Source organism: Bos javanicus, chromosome 3 (genome assembly GCF_032452875.1).
Source record: "Bos javanicus breed banteng chromosome 3, ARS-OSU_banteng_1.0, whole genome shotgun sequence".
Classification (NCBI taxonomy): domain Eukaryota; kingdom Metazoa; phylum Chordata; class Mammalia; order Artiodactyla; family Bovidae; genus Bos; species Bos javanicus.
In genome coordinates, this window is record NC_083870.1 from 49,128,879 (window position 1) to 49,136,942 (window position 8,064).

At 45.9% G+C, this 8,064-nt stretch overlaps 1 long non-coding RNA gene across 1 annotated transcript in view; it reads left to right on the forward strand.

The window, feature by feature from the left end:
- The window catches only part of LOC133244256 (uncharacterized), a 91,161-nt gene extending 85,147 nt beyond the window's left edge, over positions 1-6,014 (forward strand). The window contains exon 3 of the long non-coding RNA XR_009735345.1: positions 5,898-6,014. This is a non-coding gene — a long non-coding RNA (uncharacterized LOC133244256). The remainder of the gene's footprint in view (positions 1-5,897) is intronic.
- Positions 6,015-8,064: the final 2,050 nt, after the last annotated feature.

Below are 8,064 nucleotides of genomic sequence, written 5' to 3' on the forward strand. Positions count from 1 at the left end.
GGAGTATGTCAAGGCTGTATATTGTCACCCTGCTTATTTAACTTATATGCAGAGTATATCATGAGAAACACTGGGCTGGAAGAAGCACAAGCTGGAATCAAGATTGCCAGGAGAAATATCAATAACCTCAGATATGCAGATGACACCACCCTTATGGCAGAAAGTGAAGAGGAACTAAAGAGCCTCTTGATGACAGTGAAAGAGGAGAGTGAAAAAGTTGGCTTAAAGCTCAACATTCAGAAAACGAAGATCACGACGTCTGGTCCCATCACTTCATGGGAAATAGATGTGAAAACAGTGGAAACAGTGTCAGACTTTATTTTTGGGGGCTCCAAAATCACTGCAGATGGTGACTGCAGCCATGAAATTAAAAGATGCTTACTCCTTGGAAGGAAACTTATGACCAACCTAGGTAGAATATTAAAAAGCCGAGACATTACTTTGTCAACAAAGGTCCGTCTAGTCAAGGCTATGGCTTTTCCAGTGGTCATGTGTGGATGTGAAAGTTGGATTGTGAAGAAAGCTGAGCGCCAAAGAATTGATGCTTTTGAAGTGTGGTGTTGGAGAAGACTCTTGAGAGTCCCTTGTACTGCAAGGAGATCCAACCAGTCCATTTTAAAGGAGATCAGTCCTAGGTGTTCTTTGGAAGGACTGATGCTGAAGCTGAAACTCCAGTACTTTGGCCACCTCATGCGAAGGGTTGACTCATTGGAAAAGATTATGATGCTGGGAGGGATTGGGGGCAGGAGGAGAAGGGGACGACAGAGGATGAGATGGCTGGATGGCATCACCAACTCTATGGACATGAGTTTGGGCAAACTCCGGGAGTTGGTGATGGACAGGGAGGCCTGGTGTGCTGCGATTCATGGGGTTATAAAGAGTCGGACATGACTGAGCGACTGAACTGAACTGAACTGATTGTTTTTGTTTAGTTGCAAGTCGTGTCTGATTCTTTTGTCACTCCATGGACGGTAGCCCACCTGTCTGCTCTGTCCATGGGTTTTCCCAGGCAAGTGTAGTGGAGTGGGTTGTCATTTCCTCCTCCAGGAGATCTTCCCTACCCAGGGATTCAACCCATGTCTCCTACATTGGCAGGAGATCTGTTTTTTTACCACTGAGCCACTGAGGAAGCACAGCTAAAGTCTATTCCTTATTTAAATTTCTTTAGTTTTTACTGATCTGATCTGGTTGATAGCATATCAAGCAGGTGTTCAGACAGTCGAACATCTGCCACTTGGAACAGGCAGTTACATACTCCTCGTGTTACAGAGGATCACCTCCCATGTGTTAGCTAAAGTTAGGAGGCACTTAGATTCAGTGTGAGCCTCACTGTTTCTCCAGCCAGAACTGTCCAAAGATAAAATGGCCTTCCTTGAAAGATGAGTGTCCTATCATGGGGGCCAATCAAGTGCTGGCCTAAGGAGCACTTGGTGGGAATGTTGTGGAAGACATTCAAATGCCGACTGGTGGGAGCAGGACGGGGCAACCTTACAGTTTCATTCCAGCCAGACAGCATGTGCTTTTGTGAACTCTGCTGCCCTTAATTTGCAGTGAGACGGCATTTCCTGTCTGCAACTGGGAGGCTGGCTGGGCTGCCCCACCACCTGCTGCCCAGGGCTCCTCCCCAGAGATACAGCAGAGGGGCTGACTGATTGCTCCCCAGACAGACAGCATGCCCTGGGCTCTGCTGTAGGATCTTAGAGCCTGGAGATAAGCCAATGCTCCAAGCCAAGTGCTAAAACCACCCCTCCCCAAACCCCAACACTGCAGGCTTCTTCTTTCTATGACCCTGAGGTCACTGTGGCTGAGTCTTGCAAGGCTGGAACAGCACAGCAGGACAGAATGTTTTGTAAGTGTTTCTTAGCCCATCCAAGTTTGTACTGCTTTTAAAAGACCTTTCAGGTGTTTCCTTTCCTCTCCTTTTCATTAACTTGAAAATTGCAAATTATATTTGCGAAGAGTGAAAGAAACAAAAAATCCCTTGCCTGAAGGATTTCTTCTCAACTTACCTTTTAGTAAACTCTGCTCTGAATGGGGTTTCTAGCTGGCCCAGCTCTGGATCTACCAAGGAGAACACTCAACAGCATTTCAGAAAGAAGATTTGGGACTTGTGGCCTTGATTTGAAAATTACCCTGTCTCTACTTCTGTTGTTTTTCAGACGTGAAAGATCCTTGTGGTGTGGAGTGTGTGTGTGTGTGTGTGTGTGTGACTGTGTGTGTGTGTGAGTGAGTGTGTGTGTGTGTGAGTGAGTGTGTGTGTGTGTGTGTGTGTGTGTGTGTACAGTCAAGGGCACATCTATCATTTTGCCCAGTGATGAAATATAGAATACAATAGACAATAAACAATAGATAATAGAATACCAACTGTTATGATAAAAAGTGGCTTGTGGGCCAGTGGACTCCACTTTGCCATGTTGAATGAATTCAAATCCAAACACCTTAATATGCTGTGAAATATACTCATGGTGATCTAGCTCCCAACTTTCTCTCTACTTCCTCTTCTATTCACACTCTTTCCTCAATAATCTACCAGATTGCTTGAAATTGTTGCCTTTAACAGTGCTGCTTACATGTCTCTAAGAATTCTAGTTAAAAGGAGCGAGTATCATAGGATGGATTTCTCACTAACCTATTTGTATCCATCTTAGCAGCGATAGCTTGATCCCAGAGTCTACCTGAGAACTTAGATTCTAGAATGGAGACAGAATGGGATCTAAGACAAGCAAAAGTTTTAAAACACTTTTTCATTTTGTATTGGGGTATAGCCAATTAACAATGGTGTGATGTTCAGGTGAACAGTGAAGGGATTCAGCCATACATATACATGTATCCATTCTCCCCCAAACTCCCCTCCTATCCAAGCTGCCACATAACACTGAGAGTTCTGTGTTCAATGCAGTAGGTTCTTGTGGTTATCCATTTAAAATATAGCAATGTGTACATTTCCATCCCAAACTCCCTAACTATCCCCTCTTACATCCTTCTCCCAGCAACCATAACTTCATTCTCTTAAGTCTGTGAGTCTCTTTCTGTTTTGAAAGTTCATTTGTATTATTTCTTTTTAGATTCTTTTTATATTGTGACATATAAGAGATGTCACAACATTCCTCCTTCTCTGTCTGATTTACTTCACTCAGTTTGGCGATCTCTAGGTCCATCCATGTTGCTGCAAATGACATTATTTCATTCTTTTTAATGACTAAGTAATATTCCATTGCCTATATGTACTACATCTGCTTTATCCATTCCTTTGTGTATGGACATTTAGGTTGCTCCCATAAGACAAGCAAATTTTGATGGAGAAGGAAAGAGAAGCAAAGGACCTGATGGAGCAAAGACCAGGAGCAGCTCTGACAACAAAATGATATCAGGCTTCTGTCTCTACCCACCAGGTGACCTCACGGACTCCTGTTATAGCAACTATGCCAATATGCCAATATCTCCAAAAGCCAAATCTCCAAGGCAGACCCCTCCTCTACGCTCCTGAGGCCTGATTCCAAACTTCCCTGAACATCTCTGTTTGTAATTTTCAGGCCCCTGGAGTTTGGTATCAATCTATCTGCTCACTTTTCCTTCAAAACCAGCTTCTCTTCCTAGTCACACTCAGGTGAATGCCAGTGTCACCCACCCATAGGTGCCCAAGGAAAGCTGGGTGTTTGCCCTAGCTACTCCTAGACCTTCCACGTCCAGTCGCAAGTCCTGTGTGGCGTCCTCTTAAATATCTCTTGAATCTAGCCCTACTCCCCGGCCCCACTGCCATTGCTCTGAATGGAAATCTCAGCATCTGTCTCCCCTAGACCATGTCAGTATCCTCCTGCCTCACCCTCAGTCTGGCCACTGCCCAATTACTTTTTCTAAACCGCAAATCTCATCATGTGCCTCTTTTACTTAACACCCTTAGTTATTGCCTATTTATTCCCCTTGGAGTGAAACTCCTTAACATGTCCTGAAAGATATTGCCCTGTGGTCTGGCCCCTGAGTTCCTCTCTTGATTCATTCCTGAATGAATGAATGAATCCCATCTTCCCTACCCCATCTTACATTCTGTCTCAAACCACATTCAGCTACTCAGAGTGCCACAAAAGGCCAGACTTTCTCTTGTACAACTTGAGCGTCCTGCTGTCTTGCCTGGCACTCCTTTAGCCTCCTTCTGTGCCCGTCCGGGCCCTCCCGTCAGGACTGAGATCCATATTCCTGCTCAGGAAGCCTCCCTGGTCCCTCTGAGCTAGACTGCACCATCACCCGTGACGCCTGGTGTCCTGAGTGGTGTGGCTGTGCCTGCCCATTTCCCCTGGGGGTCTGTGAGCCCCTCACGTGTGGGCAGGATGCCGCAGCCACCCCTGGCTCCCCGTTGCTTGCAATGGTGCTGAGATCTCCATCAGTGCTTGTTGAATGCATGAGTGTCTGAGTCTTCATTACCTCACAGAGTGTTGGTGAGAATTAAATGATGACATGCGAAAGGACTTCATAAACTATACATGTGTTAGGGATATTTTGGAGTATCAAAAGATTTAGAGAGGAAATGAACAAGCTAGATAGGTCCCCCAACAGTGGAAAAAGAAAGATGTTGAGCTGCGATGTTCTAGGGAGTCAGGAGAATGCCAGTGCAGCTCTGAATACAGTACCTGTGACCTGGAACTACTCGTGGAGGGAAAGGACACCTTGGGGAATCCCTCTGAGTCATGTGAGCTCAGGGAGAATCATGCTTGTGCAGTTCTTGTCTGTTCCTGTAGCACAATCAGTCATCTCGTTAGATGCTCGGGCAGTGAGCAGACACATTTATAGCTTGAAACCAGAGCTTCCTTGTGTTTATATGACTCTATATTAGATGGAACACGCAGACTGTTGGAACAATAAACTCATAGTCCTTGTTAAAGGTGTAGAGCAGATTTTGATGACATTTTGGCAGAGATCCTGGAACTGTCCGTATTCTCCTTGTCAGCGATGCCTTTCTTGGTGTGTGTGTGTGTGTGTGTGTGTGTAAGAGAGAGAGAAGAGGGGGGAATGATAACAAATGGGAAAACAAGTCCTGCTGTCTTTTGTTGGCTGTGCACAAGACTCACTCTACTTCTCTCCCATCCCCTCCCCACAGCGCAGAGGTCTGACGAAGCTGAAATAAAGCACACGGCTGAGGCTAGAAGCTGAAGTAGGGCCTCTTATCTCCCCCTAGTAGTGAACGCAGGTCTCAGACTCTCACATTGCCTGGGCTAGAGACAGAGTGTCATAGGGACAGAGGGAGAGAGAAGGGGCCAAGAGACCCCCATGTGCAGGCAGGGTGGCGATGGAGGTGACTGGTCCTGGACACGTGGCTGTTTGTCACCTCATGGGAACATTGTAAAAACCATACCCTTGATGACCTGGGTAGTGCCATCATATTGGCAATGGCATTTGCCTTGAGGAAGAACTTAGAAGGATGTAAACAAGAGGAGGGACCCCATGTTTTGGGAAAGAAGTCAGATAGATCAGTAGTTAATTAACCATTGGTATTTATTCAGTAATGTTGTGAACCAAATTGTGGTCCTGGCCCAGATTCATATGTTGAATAACCCCCAAGGTGCCTGTGTTTGGAGACAGGGCTTATAAGGAAGTAATTAAGGTTAAATGAGGTCATAAATGAGGGACCTTAGCAGATGGGATTGGTGTTCTTGTAAGACAGGTGTCCACAACCTCCAGGATCTAATGCCTGATGATCTGAGGTGGAGCTGATATAATAGTAATAGAAATAAAGTGTACAATAAATGTAATACACTTGAATCATTCTGAAACTACGCCCTACCCTGGTCCGTGGAAAGAACTGTCTTCCATGAAACTGGTCCCTGGTGCCAAAAATGTTGGGGATTGCTGTTACAAGAAAAGAAACAGATACTAGAGATTTCTTTCTCCACATATACGCACAGGCCACACGGAGACACATGAAGAAGATCTGCAAGACAAGAGCCCTCACCAACCCTGCCAGCACCTTAATCTTGGATTTCAAACCTCCAGAACTGGGACAAATAAATGTCAGTAGTTAAGACATTCAGCCTGTGTGTTCTGTTGTGCCAGACCCTGCAAGCTGAAACAGGTATCTGCTGTGTGCAAAGTCCTTTACTTTTGGGGGGTGCGAAAGAGGATCCCTTCCCTGGACCCTTGGTTTCATCGGGATTTTCCTGTTTGAGTCCCATTCTTTGAGTCTCCTGAGGTAGCATTTCTTTCCATGGCACTATGGTTTAAGACAGAATTGTGGCTTTCTCAAAGTTTTGAGAGAAGACATCCCTCATCCTTCAGGAAAAGCCACTCCCTTCTGCTCCTCTTTCTTTCTCCTAAATTCAGAAGTTCGTGCATGCCTGTGATAAGTAGGGGAAGAGTTATTGTCAAGTTCTTGCTGCACAGGCTTTCTGCCATAAATAGACTCTCATCCCTGGTCAACCATGCCAGGCTAGGGGTGGGAGGAACGTGGGTTCTGAATTCCCCAAATCTTCCCGGTTTGCTACATGAGTGGACTAAAGCGCGTTGTCTTACTTAAAACTCCTAAGAGGCAGATGTGTGTGTGCTCAGTCACTCAGTCATGTCTGACTCTTTTTGATCCCATGGACTGTACACCTACCAGGCTCCTCTGTCCATGGAATTTTCCGGGCAAGAATACTAGAGCAGGTTGCCATTTCTTACTCCAGGGGGTCTTCCCAACCCAGGGATCAAACCTGAGTCTCTTGTGTTTCCTGCATTGGCAGGAGGATTCTTTACCTTTGTGCCACCTGGGAAGCCTAAGAGGCACATACCTGATCAGGTTTTCTCAGTATCCTTGTGACTTTTCAAGGTGAATTTTCAGAAAGGGTTTGATATATGTCCCCAAGTAAAATGTATTGTTCAAAGAGTGCTCAAATTATTGAAATAAGCTGCTGTGAGTATGGTTCTGAGCTGTAGCGGGTAGAGAGAGTTCAGCTTGTAGGCCCCCCAGGTGGGGGCCCCTGGACTGCTGACTAAGTGGAAACTGGGAGCTGCCAGTGTGTCCCTCAGTTGCCACTCATGGAGCCTTTCATCTCATACTCATGTCTTGCTAAAGAGTGGAACATGGGGAGGGGTGCCAGTCTACCATGCACCAGAGGATTCTTCTTGGCAGACAGAGGTGGCTCCAACCACAAGTCTCATGTGGGTCAACTCTGAGAGCAGAGAAACACTTGGGAGAGGGGTCACATTCAAGTAGATGGCAGGATGGAACTTGACTCAAGGAGAAAATACACCGTGTGGGGCAGCCTTTCCGCTTTGCCCTCAATTTCTCAGTGAAGTTAGGAAAGAGGAGCAGGAGGCAAACTTGGAGAAAGGAGACTATCAAGATTTTTTAAATGACAGTTCTACTGTTGCTGATTAATAATTCATAGAGAGTTATGGGTTACTACTCACAGGATTGAGAGTTAGCAAGTGGCATGTCTTTGCAGCCTAAAATGGTCTGTGCGAGAAGCTGAAGTAAAACTTCTGCTAGACTTGAATGATGTCTAGAACCATTCATCATATGAACATGTCTACTGAAGGAGTTTAAATGGCCAACCAAATATGAGAGATGCACAACCTCACTAAAAATGACAGGACAGGTTAAAGGTGAGATATGCTTGCCTCTAGGACAGAGTTTTAAATGTTCAGCCGTCCCACTTTGGGCTCCCAGGTCAGAGAGTGAAGTGAGCCCACGAGTTTCCTTCACTCCAGCTCAGTGTGTGCACGCTTAGTAGCTTTGTTGTGTCCGACTCTTTGTGACCCTTTGAACTGTAGCTCACCAGGTTCCTCAGTCCATCAGATTCTCCAGGCAAGAATTCTGGAGTCAGAGGCCTATTGAAATGGCAGAAGATGTGCGAAAGGAAATACATGCAAGTGGGGCAGAGTGCAGCAGGTAGGGACGTCACCAGTTTCTGATAACTTTCTGGAAGGTAAGTGGGCTTCCCAGGTGGCTCAATGATAAAGAATCCACCTGCAATGCAGGAAACACAGGAGATGTGGGTTCGATCCCTGGGTTGGGAATATCACCTGGAGGAGGAACTGGCAACTTACTCCAGTATTCTTGCCTGGAGAATAACATGGACAGAGGAGCCTGGC